At 34.9% G+C, this 22,415-nt stretch overlaps 1 protein-coding gene across 10 annotated transcripts in view; it reads left to right on the forward strand.

Moving 5' to 3' along the window:
* Positions 1-22,415, forward strand: part of Camta (Calmodulin-binding transcription activator) — a 995,933-nt gene that overhangs the window by 284,803 nt on the left and 688,715 nt on the right. The window lies entirely within an intron of this gene.

The raw sequence follows: 22,415 nt of genomic DNA on the forward strand, positions 1-22,415 counted from the left end.
AAGGTGATTTCACAAAAACGTCTTCAAATAAAGAAATATTTTATTGGTTATTCAACGTAACGAGTTCCTTCAAGCATAATAGATAAATTGAGTGGAAAGAGAAAATTTAGAGTGTCTTCATTAGTCCTCGACTATTGAACAAACCAATTTACACCAACCAACAACGAAGTCTCACACTTCAACAAGTGTTCGACAACCCGAAAGACAAGACGACGGAAAAAGAAAAGTCTGGAATTTATAGTACAAGCTGTGAGTATTGCGATAAAAAGTTTACTGGTCAAACAAAACGGACTATAATATGAAAAATGAAACTTTCTATGTGTTTTTAGCACTTCTATTTGTAACTAAGTCCGGCCGTACACGGAGCACATATTTGCAGTTGAGGCAACCGCAATATTGTGGTCACGTTGACTGCACTTCGCGGTTGACCCAACCACATTTTTGTGGTCGACTTGCGGTCATATAAACCGCACTTGCAGTTGAGGCAACTGACATCAAAAATTGAATGCTGTGAGACCAATATGAGAAAAAGTACACCACGGTGTACGCGGTTGGGTACGACTGCAAGTTTGTGGTTAGTGTACGGCGGATGCCGCGATGACATTTCGGCGTAGATCAGCAGCAATATGACTGCAGACGCCCGTTTTTACTTCTGTGAACGCCCGTGTACGTGTAGTAGAGTATTTCTCATGGGCGGCTTGAGTTCTCTGGAACGCGACTGCAATTGTGTGGTCGATCCGACCGCAAAATGTGGCTCGTGTACGGGCGCTCTAAGAGAAAAAGTACACGACGGTGTACGCGGTTGGGTACGACTGCAAGTTTGTGGTTCGTGTACGGCGGATGCCGCGATGACATCTCGGCGAAGATCAGCAGCAAGTTGACAGCAGACGCCTGTTTTGACTTTTGTGAACGTCCGTGTACGTGTAGTACAGTATTTTTTATGGGCGGCTTGAGTTCGCTGAAACGCGACGGCAATTGTGTGGTCGATCCGACCGCAAAATGTGGCTCGTTTATGGGCGCTCTAACGTTGCTGCAGTTTCGTCCTATATGGACATTTTCAAACTAATACAATTAATTTTTTTTGTCCTGATTTCTTCTCATGCACTCTTGGTTTAATCTTAAGTTCTGGGATGCTTGTTGATACTTAATTTAGTTTGAAGTAGTATGTTGCTAGTCTAGCTGTACTTGCTCCTTTCAAGAACCTAATGGATGTAGCCATTACTACTTTGTAGAAGATCATCATGAAAAATGAGAAATGTATCTTTCTATGTTTTTTCCCACTTTCATTTGTAGCTAACGTTACTGCAGTTTCGTCCTACGTGGACATTTTCTAACCAATACAAGCTAATTGTATTGTAATAAAAGTGGTAAAAAACATAAAAAGTTTTACTTTCCATTTTTCATGATGATCTCCTTCCACGTAGTAACGGCTAGATCCATCAATTTACGGATTATAATAGCTCGTTATTAAAAACTTCCCCCATATATTCGGTTTCATAGACCAGAAAACTCTAATATCACTCAACATGCCATAGAAATTAAGTGAGGAATGCCTGTAATTGCTGAATTGTTGACAAACAAATTTTTAATAGTCTCCTAGAGTTTAGAAATCGGAAGTAGAAAAGTGTTATTGCAAGTAATAAACATGTGAAGTTCAGGTATTGATTACATAGAAACAATAATTAAATGACACTCATTATGTAAGTTAATTTTTCGTCTAGATGCATATATAGAAACATCAAGTCGACTGTAGGAATTAGTCATCTCCTTTTCTAGCTTCCTTAGTTAGGGAAACGCGCGTCAAGGGACAGTATTTTCGTTCTGGCGTGGGAAATTTCACCCCAGAGGTTCCAATTTATGCTTATCAAAATAATTTTAGTGATACTGGCTTTGAAAATTTAATGACCTATTCACTCCCATCTCAGTGGGAATTTAATCAACGAATGAATGGGAATGTCGAACTCTCCCAGGTGTTTATATGAACCAGTAAAACTTGAATATCATCTATGTATTTGTATTCGTATATGGATTTTTCAGCTAGGGACTTTCAATTTGAATTAGTAGCAGTAGATAAATAGAATTTAGTTTCTATTGAACACGATTGATGAAGCTGTTGTGATGTGGTTTTATAAACTTTGTATGGTGAAAATCCTAAAATGAAGTCCTAAAATACACTGTCATGGATTTCCGTCAAGTATCGACTATGTCCATCGCACCGAATACTGTTGTTGGTTTTTTGCAAACTTTCGATATCAATGGCAATTGGATGTGAAATTAACTCTGTGAGAAGCTCCGATGTGTTTCTTGAAATATTTGCACATTTGAAAAAAATGAGATTCAAATTTCCAAGTGATACACTTTAACATTTATCAGAATTAGTAATGCCAATTTTGGCTAAGTGTGAAAAAAATGAACCATGATTTGATTTTAATTTGTTGATGGTAGAAGAATAGGATTTAGGTAAGTATTCCACTGTTCTTCTTTGTATAGTTTTCACATAACTGATTTGATCTTCATTTACGAAGACACGGTTGACTAATTTGAGGGAAGTTGCATCTTAAGCCGCTTTATCAGCTCATAGAATGCTGTATTTTTTCAGTTTATTGCATGTGTTGTAATGATTATCTTGTGTATCTTTTCTTTTTAAAACTCAATTTTATCTTCACGTTTATGTATTCTTGGGTATCTCAATAAAAATGCAAATCTACAGACAGGAAAGTGTATTTTGATTTTTGGGAATGAAAGGTTTTGCAAAGAAGTAACTTTCAGAAACAAATTGAAAGAAATAGTCCCCTCGAAATAACTATTTTCATATAAACATTGTATAACACGAAAGGAAAAACCTTTCATTATTTCGATGCTATTTTTCATATAATATATCTCGGCTGTATAATCGACTCCCTGACTCATTGAAGTCACTGTCGCTTCTACCAAATTTATTGTCTAGCTGTAAATAATGATCCACTTATCCAGGGTGTTCCTTAAACACATGCTAATATTCAAGGAGGTAATTCTTAGACCCATTTTAAGAAAAATACTTCCTATGGACGTATGTCCTAAACGCCTTAACTTTTGAGATACAGGGTGGCAAAGTTTTCAAAAATAATCAGTTTTTTAATAATAACTGAGATAGTTTTGTAGACATCTTTGGCATATTTGGTACATATGTTCCATGCCTCAAAGCGCATTTTCTGATGTACACAAATTTGTATTTTTTCAAACAGTGGCATCCCTACGGGTTTCGCATTGAATATTTTTGGAGAAAAAGTACTACGCCAATGCTTTCTTTTCAAAATAAAATCATATTTAAAATCCTCATTTATTTTTGAGAAAATTTGATCTCTTGGTATTTCTTTGTCCGACGCATGATTTTCACTCAAAAAAATAAAAATCGACAGAAAGCAAATTAAGAAATTAGATCAATTCTAAAATGAATGAGAATTTTTGATTAATAATAATATTTGAAAACATAATCTGCAAAAAAATTAATTTTTCACAAAAACGAGTTTTATTTTATTTTGTGACAGTAAGTCTAAACGAATAGCACAAATTTGTTAATTAGTAATAATACCAAAACTGATTATAAAAATTGTTGGAAGTGGCCACCTGCACTTAGTATGCATGCTTCCGCCCTTCTACGCATGGAATTACGCACCCGTTCAAATATTCCCGGCGTATTTCGTATAGTTTCACACGAGGCAACTATTCGCTCTCTTAAATCTTCTAAAGTATTAACGGGAGTTTTATACATAAGAGTTTTAAGGTGACCCCATAAAAAAAATCTAAACTGTTGAGATCGGGGGATCTTGCTGGCCATTGCTGAGCTCCTCCGCGACCTATCCAACGATTAGGATAAACTGTATTCAAATGGTTTCGGACAATTACACTGAAATGAGCAGGGGCGCCATCGTGCATGTACCATATTCGATTCCTTAACGCAAGTGGCACATCTTCCAATAACCCAGATAAGTCTTCTTCGAGAAGAAGAGTGAGTGAAGTTCACACGCTGTGGAAAATCTCTGGGGAGTAATGCCTGCTTGAAATATGGTATGGGTATAATAAAAAATCAACCAAAATACGCCAAACAATTTGATGACAAATATCCAGAGTTCTAGCGATCTTCCTCGTACTCGTCTCAGGATGTTCCTCAATTTCTTGCAGCACCGCTTCCTCAATTTCAGGAGTTCTTACTACACGAGGTCTACCTTCCGGAGTCTCTATCTTGAAACTACCAGTTTCCTCAAGTCGACGATGAATATTTGAAAAGGTTCGGCTATCTGATAAGGCACGATTAGGATATCTTTCCTGATAAATGCGCCTGGCTTCTGTTGCATTACCATCGGCAAGGCCATATACGTAATGCATTTGCGCCATTTCCGCATTCGTATAATTTACCATATTTACTGATATTCAGAAAAACAGCGGACTACCAAAATAACTTCAATAACACTTCAAAATCAATCAAAACGCGCTGTGACAGTTTTTAACACCAACACCTTACTTTAAACCAACATCAATATTAGCTACTGACGTTTGTACATACAGAGAATTCGTTTTTTATTGCTATGGTGGGTACGCTGTTTTTTCTGCTTTTAATCTTTAAAAGAAATCACATATCGACAAACTCCATATTTCCAAGAGGTGCAGTAAATAAATTCTGCTACAGGTCATTTACTCCAGGATAACTAAATTTATGTTTTCAAAAATTATTAAGCGGTGCTGCGTTATGACGTAATTTCAATTGAGAACGGTGCACCTGACAACAAACAATTACTTTTTAGATCCTCAACTATTCTGCAACAAATCTGATCTCTTAGTTTGCACGATGCACGATACCGCATCAGATTTTTAAGGAATTTATCCTTAAGTAAAGCGATTTTTAATTTTTTGAGCGAAAACCATGCGTCGGACAAAGAAAACCCAGCAAATCAAATGTGCTCAAAAATGTATGGAAATTTTAAAAATAATTTTTAATTCAAGATAAAGCAGTGGCGTAGTATTTTTTTCGCCAAAAATATACATTTCAAAACTCGTACGTACGCCACTGGCAGAGAAAATTTAGAAAATTGTACATCAGAAAATGCGCCTTGAGGCATGGAACATATGTACCAAATATGCCAAAGATGTCTACAAAATTATCTCAGTTATTATTAAAAAACTGATTATTTTTGAAAACTTTGCCACCCTGTATCTCAAAAGTTAAGGCATTTTTCCTTGAAATGGGTCTGAGAATTACCTCCTTAAATATTAGCATGTGTTTGAAGAACACCCTGTATATGTGTGTATATGAATGCCTTTGTGTATATACATGCAAATATCTGTTTCTAGGTAAAATAATTAGCCAACATCTTTCTGTTTCTTTACTAGTTTTCATTATGGTTTTGTAGGCGAATTATTAGTTAACATTTTTCTATTTCTTTATTGTTTTTTCATTGTCGTTCATTGAACGAAATAAGGATAGGTGATAGCATAAGTGGTTAATGATTAGAATTCATTTGTAATTATTGTTATGAAGACGGTTGAATGGAAGAGCAAGTTCTGATTGCGTTACGCTAATGACAAGATCAGAACCTGAATTCTGCCTTTTGACAAAAATGTAGGATATCATTCAAGAACTGCATGTTTTTTTCTTTTTTTTATATCTAGTATATGTTGTACTGCATTTTGTCAATAAAAGCAATTATTATTATTATTATTAAATACTTTCATATGATCACTGAATTATACAAAATACATTCTTCTCTACTCTGTTTGTGTTCCAAACATTCCTTATGGAATTGAATCCGATATCATTCACAGGATTGCTGCTCAATATAATGCAGTAAATATGTGAATTCAAAATTCAAAGATTATATGAAAGCAGTTTGTTCCGAAAGGTCTTTTTTTTCCATTTGGTGTCTGAAAGTTACTTTTTGCATGACCTACACATCTTTGTGTAGAATTAATCGTGAAATCAATTGCGTTTCTCCTTTCTTCGAAAGATTCCCAAATGTTTTTGTAGAAAGCCGAAACCTTTCTTTCTGAAAAATTTTTCTCCCCAAAAAAAACAACCCTTCAATTCAAATTTTCATTTTATTTCGGTTTTCAATTCATTTTTCCATCATCTCCGTCACATCTCTATCCACACAAAGTAATCCCCAATAATTATAGTGTGATCAATGTGCTTAATTATTTCTAAAATACTGTAGGTAATGTCAACGAGATTTTGGTTCGATTTGAAGGCCATTTTAAATTCCACACTGAACCAGTAACCCCCGATGTGGTCGAGTACAAGCCCACGTGCTCCTTCCATTCCCTGTTGATAACTTATACGAGCATGCAAATATTCAGCGAATGCATGTCGGGTAGTCGTTTTATTTATAACCATCGTCACCACAGACATGCAACGTCATTTATCTTTGAAAACCAGATGAAAATATAATATGGATTTAGGCAAATATATTATACGAGTCGAGCACTAAATTTATAAAGAAAATGTAATAAACACTGCGCCAACCGTGCACAGGAAGTACGAAACGACGAGCGGCCTTTATTTTTCACTGGAAACAGTTGAAACAGTTCACGGCCGAATTCGATGATGGTAATATTAGGGGAATGGTGCCAAATTCGAATGGGCGGCGCACACAAGAATTCCGGACCATTCTCGATCTACTGAAAGAGTCAGGAAATTAAACGTTTAGATATTTTGGCTCCACCATCATTAAATGAACACTTTCAGTTCAAAATTGATATTGATTTTTTATTTGTACAAAAAGTTTTAATAACATATAATTCATTACAACATTAAAATCAACAGTTCAAAAATAACTTTTCAAAACGCTCAAATGTGCGAACTCGTTTCCTCCTTTTCATCAAAGAGGATGTATGCTTCTCCACTCACAAGCGATTTTGGTGAAATTGATCATTGTATTCATGCAACATGCCAGTATAAGGATGTCTGCAGAATGCTGTATAATGTCCGCTGTATGAAGACCCACTGTGATTCGAAAGTGGATATGGATTATAACGACAAGGAGTCAAATTGTCTGCTGCATAACTTGCCTCTGAATCTTTCTGTCAGAGAAAATCTTTCAAAATGAATGACTAAAATACAGGGAAACTTATGGTTCGAAAGAGACTTTGTGCATTTTCTTCTTTCCTTGCAAGTTGAACACGTCGGTTTTTATGTCCATCCAAAGTTTCTTGTCTTGTGAAGAAATCCAAGCACTGTGTTGAACTCAATTGGCCAGTTCTTTGTGGTATGGGGAGTGACAAATCCCAGGAAAGATCGGAGGTTACATATGAGTATCCGCAGTGTGTGCACTTCATCATGGATTTCAATTGACCAACGAAATTATCTACAATCTTAGAGTTATACGAACTCAAATAAATCAGCCATGACTCTTGTGCTTTTCCGCTGTCGCTCAATTTTTCGTTAATCTCCGTTAAGGTCGGTTTAGGTTTCTCAATAATTCCATTAACGTCATCATGTAAACCTTCTAAAAGATAACGAAGGAACTCCTGGGCGTCTTGATACGCATGACCCATGAATCGAGGGGAAAAACTCTGAATCTGATTTTTTAAGGAAACTGTGTTCACTGCTCTATCAAATGAATCTTCTGACCACAATTCCTTGATAACTTCTGCGAAAGCTTTGATTAAAGCACCCTCCGTATTAGAAATATTAGTATTGATATCTTTCATGTACTCATCCTTTTTCAAATATTCCAGTAACCATCTCGCATTCGATAAACATTGGATTACACTGTTCATGAAACAGGTGCTGCCAATATTTTTTAACCTATTAAGCCCAAGGGTTTTGTTTGAGGAATGTATCACTGATCTAATTGTGTTGTAGCGATGATTCTTCCCATCATTGGACCAACGAAATGAGGAATTTGAAGTTGAATTTCTTGAAACTGAATCAGATATATTCATGGTGGTTGTTTTGAATTTGTGGGAGAAAGATAATTCCAAAACTTTTTTATTTTCCTCTGCATCTTCTGAGACAATTGGGAAATGATCAATCTGTTTACTCCATTTTGCGATGTTCAAATCGCAATATCGATGTTGCATTACCCCTTTGAATGGCGATACTGATTCTTCGAATTAAAAATGAATAGGCTCAGTTGTTATTGGTAGAATTCATCATTCTTCTACCAATTTCTTTCAACAATTCAGAAGCATGAGATCCAAAAACACCAAAGGTTTCAATAGCAACAGGAAACAAACAGTAGGAACTTGGCAAAGTGGAGTATTTCCGAAATTTTGATTCTTCTGTAATCATAGCAGCTGTACCAGTGGACGTAGCGGCAAGGTGTGAAGCTGCAACTGTATCCACGCAGGTGAAGTCCCAAACCAGAGGTTTTCCAAATTTACAAGGAATTGAACTCATCCCGTCTGGACGCTTTCCATCATCTTGACTAACACCAAGGGGTTCAAGAACTGAAGGTGGCTAAAGCTCTTTTTATAAGATCATTAATGGAATGATGTCTTGAAAACCTGCCAAAACTAAATTAACAACTTAGGCCATGGTAACCATTTTCTTCTACAGTGGATCCAGCCAGACACCAGATTCATTGGACATAACATTGAGTTTAGCCATTTGAGTTTAGCCATTTGAATATCAGAACGTTCAGCTGACTCAAGAAATTGATTATGAACCAAATTGATCATTGGATAATCCCAGGCTTTCAGACACTTTAGTTTCGGTACGGGTATTTTTCGTTTGAGATTTATTTTCACCATTCAAGTAATATGCATCAGACATTTCAGACAAAGATTTGGAAAGAATGGAGTTGATCAAATGACGAGAACTTTTATAAGAGGAAAGAAATGCTGGCAGTGAGAGGGATGAGGCCAATCGAATACCTAAACCACCAGAGTTAACTGGAAGAGTAGCTTGAATACAAGTAATATATTCGAATTTATTATTGGTAATTTTTCATAAAGATTGGCGTAAGGTGGAATCCATCTAAAATGACAGCCATTCAGCTGCTATTTTAGATGATACTGTAAGAATTACATTGTTGAATGTACTTTCACTCTTTCTTTTCGTCGATGAATCTATATACTTCTTATATACTACTTCAAAGCATTCACTTTATTCTAACCAAGACATTGATTTTTGGGAAAGAAAGGTTTTGGTTTTCTACTTCTGCATCTATATACAAAAATGTGGGAATATCGAAAATAAAGGAAGCAATCAATTTAAAAAAATTACCTTCTATGTGTAGATGTGTAGATCATGCAAAAAATACTTTCGAAACAAATACTTTCATATGAACACTGAATTATACAAAAAACACTTCTCTATTCAGTTCGTATTCCAAATATTCGTTATGGAATTGAATCAGATATCATTCATAGGATTGCTACACAATATATTAAATGAAAGAAATAAAATTCCACTAACATGAATCACTGTCTTACTCACGTTCGCGGTTTTGTGAACTTTCAAGTGTAAATCTCACATTGAAGTGTGTTTTTTGAAAAGGTTATAGATTTTCAAGTATTTGTCAGTTCTGTCATAGATTCATAATAACCAAAAACCATTGTTGAAACAATGCTGCTGCTTTTTCAAAATACTCTTCCATGATGAAACAATAAATTACTCGATGCAAATAATGAAAATTGATACGAAAAACTGCAAAATCCACCTTTAAGGAAGGTTAGGGTAGATGCCATGTGAAATTCAATGAATTCGTTGATTTGCATTTCAGTTATGTTCGGTGCAGATGCTTTGTTTCCTTGGAGGCAGACGAATATTACGTTACACATGAAAAATTACGCCGTTTGAAAGTAACTTGTTTTGATACAGTGTTTTTGATCTATATTCAAGTCTTGAGATATACTTAATATGTGGTTTGGAATTTAAGTATGTTCGGTTCCAAAATACTTACTTTACTGTTGTATTCGGTGCGACGATCTTTCGTACTAGACGCAACCAATCTTGCAGAATTCGATACTTGAAGAAATATTGAAAAAAGTCATTTCTTTTAGCAATTCAGCTGCCATTTTAGATTATACTCTGAGAAGTACATCGTTAAATGTACCTTCACTCTTTATTTTCATCGATGAATCTATACAGATACAGATAATTTATTCATCGTTAAAGTTTTTTACTTTAATGGTATGAAACTTATCAGACTAGTCAAAACATATATTATTAAAACTCATAAAAACATTGTAGAACTCACAAATGAGTATGAAAAACTCACAGACAATTTTTATATACATACAGAACTACTATTAGCATCAAACAGTGAGGTACTTCTCTATTGTATAAAAAGTATTTTTATTTAGGTAATTGATTAATGTTATTTTGAAGGTATTAAAAATTTTTTATCTCACCAAAGATCCTATTGAAACGGTTATAACATAGACTTCCTTGGGAAGATATTTTGGAGAATTCTGTCCCACACTAAGTCTAGAAAATGGTAAGCGAATGTCATTTTTATTCCGTATTTGGCGTTGGTGAATTTCACTACTTTTCATGTAGGTATCTTGATTTTTTTTTAAAATTCATAATAAAAAGATGAAAATAAAGTGATGGTAAAGTTAGAATTGACGAGATATATTATTTCGAACTCCCATCATGTATCTTATGATTTTCTTCAAAGCATTCGAAAAATTTCAATCATTTATTTCATTCACTAAAAAAAAGTTTTCAAATCTTTCAACAAAAATGGTTCATTCACCCCTATGAGGATCTTATTAGACATTTTAAGTGGCTCCGTGAAACTATTACTTCCTCTCGTGAGAGAAAGCTTTTGACTTTCTACTTTTCCATCTTTATACAAAAAAGGGGTTTCATGTAAGTGAAATTTTACCCGTTTCATTTAGTATATTGTTTAGCCATCCTGTGAATATTCTGATTCAATTCCATAACAAATGTTTGGAATAGAAACTGAATAGAGAAACATGTTTTAGTGTTCATATGAAAGTATTTTTTTCGAAAGTATTATTCTTTCGTGTAACTCAATGTTTATAAGAAAGTAGCTATTTCGAGAGGGCTTTTCCTTACAGTTTGTGTCCGAAAGTTACTTCTTTGCGTAGTCTACACATCTTTATATAGATTTTTTTTTGTATGCAGTTGGAGGAGTAGAAAGCCAAAACCTTCTTATTTCAAAAATCTTCTACGACTGAAAATTTATTCCTTTCAATTTGAATATTATTTCTTTGCTCACTTCCTCAATGCATCTTCGAAGGTAACGTAATAAAACGGATAGACCTACATTTTTGGATCTTCCAACTTACCTAATATAAAACGGAAGTTTTAGTTCACATTTTTTGCAAAAAAATATTTTTATCTCAATGATAGAATTGAAATAGTTTCAGTAACTTTGTCTTGAAACAAACTCATTTTACAACATGCAAATGAGTTGAATAACGACTCCATTCTTCATTTTCAGGACATAAAATATATCAAAACAAAATGTAACAAAAAATTACACATATTTTTGCACAAATAAAAAATGTCAACTCAGAACAAAAAGATTGAATGAAATGACATGAAATTGATGGTATAAATTATAATCTTTCAGAAATCCCAGCTCTATCGTCAGAGGAAGCGAATCAAGCCAAATTTAGTTTGCCTCTCTCAAGAGATTTTTTTAGGAAAAGGTGATAGAAAACCATAAAGAGCATGGTATATCAGATCGTTTACGGAGTTTGTTGTTTACAGTGAAGTTGAAGCGTTGTGAACACAATCATACATAAATAATTTTATTCATAAGTCAACTAAGAGAACCCTCAATAGGAGTGCTGTTATGGTAAACAGCTAGTACGGTATTAAATTCTAGCGAAATTTATTCGAGTAATTTACATTTGTGGCAGTGTTTCTCACATAAGTCGGTAGATTTCATTACTGTCTTACCAAAAGCATTTCGTCTAGTATATTCTTATGCGAATAGAGAATTTGAGAGGCAGAATTGAGAGGAATTTTGATATATTATCTTGCACCCGAACATGGCTGCACCGAATTGTTTCAATTAAAGGTATGGTGTAAATGGTGTTATGAATTTTTCTATTTCAGATTGAGTCAGATTGGACCAAAACTCAACATTCACTTTGAAACTTTCGCTTCAAATTGAAAAGAGCTTCAATTCTTTTGACGCACGTCAAATAATTCAAAGTTAATTTTAAGTTTTAATGGCGCAAAAAGATATCAAGAAGGCAACTGGGTGCCATCTGGAAAAAAAAATTAAATAGAAAGGGTTGCTTCATAACCCTAGAATATAATATATATATATATATATATATATATATATATATATATATATATATATATATATATCTACAAATATTTATTATTCTCTGCCGTATATCCAATATTAAAGCAGGTTCAGTTTCGTACACCTTTTTCTTCAAATAGCTCCTTAAAAAATCCAAAGATGTCAGATCTGGCGAGCGGACTGGCCATTCTGTAGGACCTCGACGGCCAATCCAACGACCGGGAAAAGTAGTATCCAAATAGTTTATTACTTGTCTGGAGTGATGTGGTGGTGCTCCATCTTATTGGAATACAATATCCATATCGAATTCATTAGGATTCGCTTCGACTATTTCAGTGATGAAAGGGTCAACAGTAGTTTCCAGCATATTCCAGATATTCCCTGTTGAATTTTGATCAATAAATAGAGGTCCTACAATATGGTTTCCCAATATTCCTGCCCAAACGTTAATTTTTTCTGGATATTGGGTATGTGTTTCCCGGAAAACGTGAGGGTTGGTGTCACTCCAATAACGGCAATTTTGTTTGTGAACATTACCGTTTGAACAAATGAACATTCGTCACTGAAACAAATATTGTGGAGATAGGTAGGATGCATTGTCATCTTCAGTTAATCGGTGTACCATTTTAATTTTGTATGCATGATACCTATTCCTCTTCAAAAGTCTCCAAACAGTAGAAGGAGACACCTCACGAACATTCGCGATAGAATGAGTAGACTGTTCAGGATTTACTACCATCTCACCAATTATTTGCACTTGCCGTTCTTCCGGAATGGACGGATGACCTGGGTGCTTTTTTTACACTACCGATAGTTGTGAATATGGATTCAAGTTCCCTCAAATATTTTCTACAGATAAGATGATTTGAGAAAACGTTCATTGAAAATCCTTTCGGTCTCGTGAAAGTTATGTGTCGCACCGTAAATAAAATTCGCTTCAATTTTTTCGTCCAATGGACAAGAATTGGCCATTTTAGAGATTGTTGACGTGGTACCTTTCTGCTAATAAAACCAAAAACTAAATGAAAATATTTTAAATGAACAATGATGTTCATTGTCGTACTGACATTTTTTGTCATTTTTATAAACAAAAAATAACTAAACAAACCTTATCGAGTTGTTGAAATTGCCATATGGCAGATAGAAAGGAATATTTCTAGAAATATCGATATTAATGTGTTTGTCTTCAGGAAATTATTAAATGTTCCGCCATTTTGTATTAGGAGAAGATATCAACTTCATATTCTATGATTATGAAGTATTCGTCAGGAACTTCAAAATGATGTGTCACAAGACCCCCTTTCCATTCAATTTTTTTTTCCTAGATGGCGCCCAGTCGCCATCTTGAAAGTTTCATCTGTCAATTTCACTTCAAAATAAAGTATTCATGAATTAATTTCATTATCCCCAATTCCAATTCCTTCATTTAACCCGAAAAAAAAAAGAAATGCACTGTATAAATAACCTAGTTTTCTAGATTGCCATTTTTATAGGCAGCCTGAACTAGTGAAATTAGTTGATCACAGCTCAGTATGGCTTCTGAAACATTGAGGGATATGCTTTTTTACTATTTATTCAGGTTTTTATTGCAACTGATTTTTCTTTATCATGGGTTCACATCATTTGATGGGAAATATCCCATACTTCATGAAAATCCATATCAAAACTAACAAAAAATATTTATCTTAATTTTCCCTATAGAAAGGTAAAAAAAAACCGTGACATGTGTTTTGCTATACAATGTATAATTTCAATTAAGCTGTAGTGGCTATTTATAGCATATTTGACTGCATACTCCACTATATATTAAGAAAATATCACAACTGTTTCTATGGATCTTCATATTTGTCTTTGTTCAATAATTCTCTGTTCCTAAATAATAACTTATAACTAGCAGAATTTTGTTAAACCTGCTATTAGCCAAGTTAAGGTTGAACTCTTGTAAGATTTTTCTTTCTGAAATTTTTAGATATAGAAGTTCTGTTCACGGCATACTAGATATCTGATGAATTTCATTCGTATATCTCATACACGAACAGATGAAACTTATATTGAAATATATACAGTTAATACTGTGTGCTAATTCACCGTTAGCTAAGCATTTCATTAAAACTTATCGATTTTTGGTTGGATAGATTTTTGACCATAATCTGTAAACTTTTTTCAGTAAGATTTAAATATCAATATGAATATTACTGGAGTTTTTTCCCAACACCAAATCGTTATTTTTTACACCTCGACATGTGTTCCGATCACCAAGTGATCATCTTCAAAGAGAAAGATTAAAACCTCTTTGAAGATGATCACTTGGTGATCGAAACACGTGTCGAGGTGTTAAAAATAACGATTTGGTGTTGGGAAAAAACTCCAGTAATATTCATTACTACACCAAACGTTCCAAACAGTGCATCATCAGTAATGAATATTATTGATAAAATAAATTTCAACTCGGAAAAATGGAGAATTTATTCAAGCAATTCCATTTTGAATCATAATATTATATTTTTGGAAAAATAAATAACACTATAACACTGATAGTGGATGAAGATCACTGTTTGGTGCGTAATTGCTCTTGTCTAGAAAGGAAAGTTTGTGGCTTGTAGGCTTGTGTCCAATTTTCAAGACTTTTTTCTGCATTTTTGAAACTGGTGTTTGGTGAAGATATAGCACTGAAATAAAGCCCCGAAATAATGCATTTTTCTAACATCACTTTCTTGCAAAGAGAAGAATTTAAAAAAATGTTATTGTTGTTAGGAATGTATCAAGTTTCATGAGCTGTAATATTTTTTTCAGTTTATCAATTCTGTTCTAAAAGCAATGAAGAAACAATGCAGTTAGTTGTTTATAGTTTCCACAAATGAATTTTCGTACAATGTTTTATGTCACAAAATCCACTTGGAACGTTGCCTTCGAATTATCTTTTTGTTATAAAATAAACAACATGTCAAACCTATCTTGACTGCGCTGATACTGTCTGCTTGAACATCACTTTCAAAAACGCTCTTCACTTTGTACTGCTGACAAATAATCATAATATATTTCTGAAACAAATACACTAAGTGATAGAGAGCTTCAGTGGAGCTTTTGTAGTTGTAAACTTCGAAAAGCCATTTTACAAGATGAATCCGAAGCGCGCCAAGTTGTAAACATTTCATATATCCAATATTGGAGTCTGACCGAGAGAAGCTGAGTCGCGAGTTGCGAGTTAAAAGTCAGATCCTTTCTGAAAGCTCTCGAATTCTGAAAGGAAGAACCTTTACCCAATTTCGGTTCTCTTTCATTCCAGACGTTTTGTGCGTCGCCTTTTCGTTTGTGAGGGAACTTCTCAATGTCCGTCTATACGGCTTGAATTTCTCAATAAGTACGTCCCGTTCCGTCCTCTTTCTCTTTCGAGGAATGTAATTTTTCCCTTTTTATTCGGGAGCAGTTAAATTGTTTATTTAAGTAAAAGGGCTTTAATCTCATTTCGAATTACAAGGTATTCCGAGTTTACTTGGAGAACTTGAAGGACCCTCCTTGTGTAAATTTCCGATGAATGGGGGCTTTGCGTTTGGATATGGAACGGTTAAGAAAACACCGCGGCAGAAAAATTTGAAGCAACTTTTGGAAAGCGCAAATTCAACAAACAAAATAACTAACGATTTCTATAGTTGAATGAGTGATAATGATATACTGTTAAGAAAACGTGTGCCTCTCGGGACGCCTGACAGAAATGATAACTTAAACTAATCTAAGTTGAACTATTCAGTATTGAAATTGTTCAACTTGAGAAAAGGTCAGGTTATTACTGAAATTTCATGTGTATTAATATGATAATGCGAGGAAAGATTATTTGTTATTAAAATATTTTATTGATTATTTTGTGTGATTATACGTGCTTGCTAGTAAGATTTTCATAATAATGTCAACAGTATATGTCTATCGCACAGTAAGCATTGAGCATCTGTCCGACGAGAGAGGAGCAGCCTGCCTTCCGCTGACGAAAGCCTGAAAGAAAGGGAAGCAAGATAGACTAGTGCTCTATTGCGTTAGGTAACGAAGTCACTTCAAAAATCTGCTGATCTCTGTGATCTTCAAAGCGATGAATGGGAGTCAACCGCTGGAACAATCGAAGGCGTAATTAATGATATGACAATAATTACCCGAATATATTCTAGGTTATGTCACTCACGGAGAATGTTCATATGAGTTTCTTCATTAGTTCCAGAATGAAATAATGGTTTCAACTCTCTACTTCAGCCAAACTTTACCGAATACTATAAATTGGTTCACTCCAAGGAATTCGTTTGTCGGTACGGCTCAGGATTGCATTTTTTGCGATTTCCATAAATCATATCGCCGACAGACGATGTCTGGAAGCCGCCGGCCGCATGACAGTTATACGAGGGCAGTTCCTATTCGCGATATCTACAGGGGACGTTCCGAAGTTGAAACTTCGCTTGCTCGGTTGTATCAGACAGATAAACAAAGATACGAAAGTAGTTGTTTGTCGATCAACTTCTAGAAACATGATAGATAAACTCATGAATAAATGATCTAAGAAACAGATCAGAGTGATTTACTGATGAAATGATAAACATACATTCAGAAAAACATGTTTTATTAACAAAAATAATACAATTATATAATGTTATATGTTTATAAATGATTTAAAATATTCAATTTTACATTGCATGATTTATGTTTCCTAACAATCTTCATGTTCTGGTTCATGAATTTTAAAGTAAAGTATATCCGAACTCTTGTATATAAAGATATATAATAATCGAAGAGGAATTTTTGACATGGATGTGAGAAAAGAATTTTCGAATATTTTGTTTTCAAATACTGTCCAATTCCCTTCTCACTGCCGATTTTATCAAAATTTTCAATGAATATGTTTTCCATCTCTATTACATGGTCAACAATATCTCTTGATGGGAACTTGGGAAGCCAACGTGACTTTCATTTTTTGAAAATTATTTCGATAAATGTGGTCATTATTAAGTTTAAGAGCCAATTTATATTGTTTAGTTCTATCATAATTATACATTGTTTCTATGTAATGTTTTCTTGTTTCTCCACCCTGAAGTAAAAACTGATAGGAAAACAAATTGTTTCGTGTCGACTTCAGCAAGTGCGGGATATCAAACAAATATACAAGTTTATGATCGTCTATCAGAAATATGGGATTTTCGTCTGTAACATTCAAAGTTTTCACCAACTTCTGAAAATTTGAACCCTAATCGGAAACCACCTCCATGACATTTAGGCCTATACTTTTGCATCTTCGTACCGTTTTGAACAAAATATCTTTCAAATCATCAGAAGTTGCTGATGTCTTATAGAAAAAGTATGCAAGTGGTATTTTCCAATTGCTTGCCAAACCTCTGACCATTACTGTTAGAGCACTACTTGCTATGTCAGTAGAGGTCCCATTCAAACTTGTTTGGAAACCTACTATTTTGTCTCTGGAAATATCATAATAAAGATGAGATTTCAAAGATATTTCGTCTAGGCATAAAATACAATATCTTTCTTTCTCCTTCATGAGCCCAATCCTGAATTCAATAACACGAAAAATAAAATCGTTGAAGCCTGGTTCAACAATCCAATTTTTCGTGAAACGATGAAGTGTACTTTTTGACGGTAATCTACAAATTGTTGAAAATTTTTTGTATGCTTTCGGACCAAGAAAATAAAGAGTCAATGCAAACTGTTTGAATTCGTCACTATACCTGGACCCTTTTGGTGCTTTATTTATCAAAGAAAGCTGTGCTTTCAAGAGCTTACAATATTGCTCAGGATATTTTCGATCCAGAAACTTGAAAACATCATCCAGAGTAATTCCGGTTTCGTCCAGTGCTCTTTTTGATGTTGAAGCTACTGTTTTCTCTAGTGATACAATTTTTTTTCGTAATGCCACTTTTCTTGGAGTTCCCGAAGAGAGTTTAGCAGATGTTTGGCTGCATTCATCTAAAAGAAAGATGTACGTACTTTCAATAATTGTTTTCTTGTCATCGTTTTTTTTTCCGAAGCATATAAAAATAGATCAGGTAAGTATATAATATAACGAAAAGATATTTCACCTCGTGATCCTAATTGATCCGTTTGAACCTGAGCATCAATGTAAATAAAATCCTTGCTAGTACCGGCAATGGCATCATCATCTGGAAGGTTTAAACAACAAAATTGATATTGTAAATTTCATATGTTAAAAAGTGGAATAAGATTTTTTCATCATTTGAATCTATAAACTTCACTGAACCAACCTTTCTGAGAACCATCTTGAGGCAGACGCAATGAAGGAACATCATAGCTATGAATACGAGAATTCACAATATCATCGGCTCTAAAATGTAAGCTGCAAATTTTAATTCTATTGTGACTCTGCTCTGGGGTAAGAGTAGCATATCTATGATTCCCAATGAAGCCTAATACATTTTTCCAACGTTGACACCTAAAAAAAAATTCAAGTATATCAATCGATAAACTGAACATTTTGAAAAAAGATTGAAATGAGTTTGGATTGGCAAATGCCGGCGGTATATTTCGTTATGAATAATTTTATACAACAAAACCATAAAAGGTATAGATAGGTAAAATAAAAATTAATGGTGAATATATTGAATGCATACCTTTCACTGTACTTTGGGCAGCGGAAAAACGAAATACCTGGGCTTCCCACCGTACTCAGACAACCATCCACTGAGCAATACGTCGACATTTTCACAAAATAAATATTTCGAACTCCGAACGAACACAACACTATCACAATACCAAAGTTTACCGATTCTGTAGTCTTTGACAATACCAAACAATACGGACAACCTTTATATCTCGTGTGCCGACGAGAACTGGTAACTTCAAGCGACACACTGTACTACCTCGGCTGGTAATTACCCGCTGTCGCTAGCGGGCGGCGAGATTTCTCAGATGTCGAAAAATGAGCGAGTGACACGTCTTATAGTATTCTGTAGTCTTTGCTTCAGCTTCTCAACGGAGATGGTAAGCTGATTCGGTTAGGGATCTATCAGGTCAGATGGCAAGAGTTGAATTCTGCCAACCTCTGAAAACCTGATTCTGTCCACGGCACAGATAATGCGCTCTGGTGATTCATCACATTCCGAACTCGTATCTTCCGATAGTTTAAATCTTTCCACATGCTGATTCAGATGACAATAACCTGTAGTTGAAACTAATAAACAACGTAGGTCATGCCTGCTGTGTTTGGTATCTTTCTTCCAAGGATGTATAACTGCCTTGTAATGGGCCATTTCTGGTAGATTTTGCCACAGCTGTGAAACTTTTTTGCAATCCAGTTGATCAGTGTTTTTTGGTGACATGTTTTGGTAGTATGAAACCGCTTGCATTGCCCTTCCTTGTGAAGAAAACAGCAGCTCCATTTTCTTTCTGTCAGTGTGGTGAGGAATCTAGATCATAGACAATTTGTTAAGTCTTCCTTTCAAAAACTATTTTTTGTAGTCAACTACCAATTCGAACTACGCCGTTCTGTTTGTCCGTCTATACGACTTGAATTTCTGAATGATTTCATCCTGCTTCGTTTGCGTTCTTTCTCTAAAAATGTAACTTTCAAAAAAAACTTTGATTTTATTTTCCTTTACAAGGCATTCAGAGACTATTTGGATAGCGTAGAGTACTCTCCTGGTGTAAATTTTCGATGAATGAGACCTTGTATTCAGATATGGAGTTGTTCAGGGAACAATGCATCAGTTGGAAAAAATTAGTGAAAAACATATCAGAATAGAAAATAAATAACAATTTTTCTAAAAAAACCAAAGTGATATCAGTGTGATCAGAAAAGTAGACCAGATACAATTTGATAAGCCTCTCTAATGAAGAGATTTTCTGGGATTTCGGCAACATGGATCATTTTCAATTAGTTTTTTAGACACATTCGAAATCAAGAATGAGGAGTCGCATTGAGTGCTATTAAATATCCTGACAGATTATTAACCAAAATGTGCCTTCTTATGGAACTCCAACGATACAGATTCTACTTCAAAGACTGTTGGTTTTGACGTCTACATGCTGTTTTCCGTTTGTTAGATAAGATTTTTCACGAATATTCCATTGGACCAGATTTTATCGACTAGCGTAGTCCCCAGATCGTTCTGCATTTTTCCAAGTTCATTTTGTTTTTCCTTTTGAATATCGGTTGCTGTTTTGATATATTCAGAGAAAATCCCCGGTGCAACATTTGCGGTTTTGATACACTTTTTTAGGTTTGTCGATATCATCCAAATTGTGAACAATTTCAAACTCAGTTTTCAGACGATTGATTTTGCCAATTCGGTGAATTTGCCAAGAGGATTCTCTCTCATTTTTTGAATTTATGATTATTTTGTAGATCTCCCTCAAGTCTGCCCAATTTTTTTGCAGTATAGATATTGCAAGAAATTTTTAATCCTGATTTCCTGTTACCCAGATAAAGACATTAACCCCAGTGAAATTTCGTCCAGCTTGTCCTTGAAACAATAGAGGTCTTCAGTTGGCGATCTATATCAATTAGTTATTGAATGGGTGTCAGACTGGGAGGACCATTTTCAGCCGCCTACCTTGGAGCCTTGTTTTTCTCAGTACCTACCTGAGTTTACAGCTTCGACGTTCTTCATTTCATATTTTGCATAAATTGCAGAACCTCCGCGTCTCATAGAGTCCGCGTCTCATAGAGGATTCTTGTTTTATTGACCAGATTTCTACAAAACATAGGAAATACTAGAATATTCACAATGGTATTTTCCTCTGATCTGCATTCCTGTAAGAAGAGTAAAACTCGGTGAGTCACTAAATGTCTGTCTTGAGGTCGTGAGGTAGTCTCTTGGTGATGATGAAAATGGCTCTCGTCTGTTCTTTCCTTTCAAAAATTTACCTTGACTTGCTATTGTCGAGCAGGTCAGTTAAAAGTTGACCGGGTTTTTGTTGTCCAGTAAGTTTGTAATGGGTTAGCTCAGAAAAAATGTTGCTTGGTGAGTCACTGTATGCATGTCTTGAGGTCGTAAGGTAGTCTTTTGGTAATGATGAAAATGGCTCTCCTATATTCTTATTTGAAGATTCACCAGTTGTGGAATTGGCCGCGGTGGTAGTGCGCCCGACTCACGATCGGAAGACCGTGGGTTCGATTCCTGCCTCGACCAGATATTTTTCTCGGGAGAATTTATATGGTTGAAGCTGGGATAATTCTGCAATCGTGTTAAGAATCACACGTTAAAAGGTAAGACCTCGTTAGTCCTTAGCTCGCACAAGTTTCTCAACTTCTGAGAGTTGTCGTTCGTATGGGGGTGACAGCTGATTAACTGAAAAACAGATTTTTAAACAGATTGTCGTCGAGCTGGTTAGTTCAATGTTGACCGAGTTTTTGTTGTCCAGTAAGTTTGTGATGACTCAGCTGTGAAAAACTTTGCTTGGTGAGTCACTGTATGTCTGTCTTGACGTCGTTAGGTAGTCTATTGGTGATGATAGAAATGGCTCTCAAAAATTCACCTTGACTTGCTATCGTCGAGCTGGTTGGTTCAATGTTGACCATATTTCAGTTGTCCAGTAAGTTTGTGTTGGGTTAGCTCAGAAAAAATTTTGGTCGGTAAGTCACTGTATGCCTGTATGTGAGGTAGTCTTTTGGTAGTGATGAAAATGGCTGCCTTCTATTATTCTCATTTTAAGATTCAACTCGACTTGCTATCGTCAAGCTGGTTATTTCAAAGTTGACCGAGTTTTTGTTGTCCAATAAGTTTGTGATGGGTTAGCTCAGAAAAAAATTTGCTCGTTGAATCACTGTATGCATGTGTCCAGGACGTAAGGTAGTCTCTTGGTAATGAAACATTGAGAAAAATTTTTCTTTCCCATTTTCTCGAACTCGAACAGAAAAAGGTTGATTCACTTTTTTGACTGTTTCATTGCTTTCCCTTGTCCTGCTACCTATTTTTCTATTCTGAATTTCTGTTTCATTATTGTTGCCCCAGTTTTGAGCAAAACTTCAAACAGTGTTGTCTGTAAATATTAAATTTGAAACAGTAATTCCGTGCTTAATGAGAAAGTTTGAAGTCTATTGTTATTAATGTAATAAAACACATTTTCTGAGTTTTTTGAAATAGTTGGAATTTCTTCATGGTGTTTACTCATGGAAAATGAGGCGAAACGTCAGAAAGAAATTTCAACAGGCGAGAAACTTAATTCGAAGTCAAAAACAATTTCAAATACATT

The sequence above is a fragment of the Leptinotarsa decemlineata genome, unplaced genomic scaffold (assembly GCF_025532065.1).
Source record: "Leptinotarsa decemlineata unplaced genomic scaffold, Ldec_3_MD MMD2_tig00000218_RagTag_RagTag, whole genome shotgun sequence".
NCBI classification, from domain to species: Eukaryota; Metazoa; Arthropoda; class Insecta; order Coleoptera; family Chrysomelidae; genus Leptinotarsa; species Leptinotarsa decemlineata.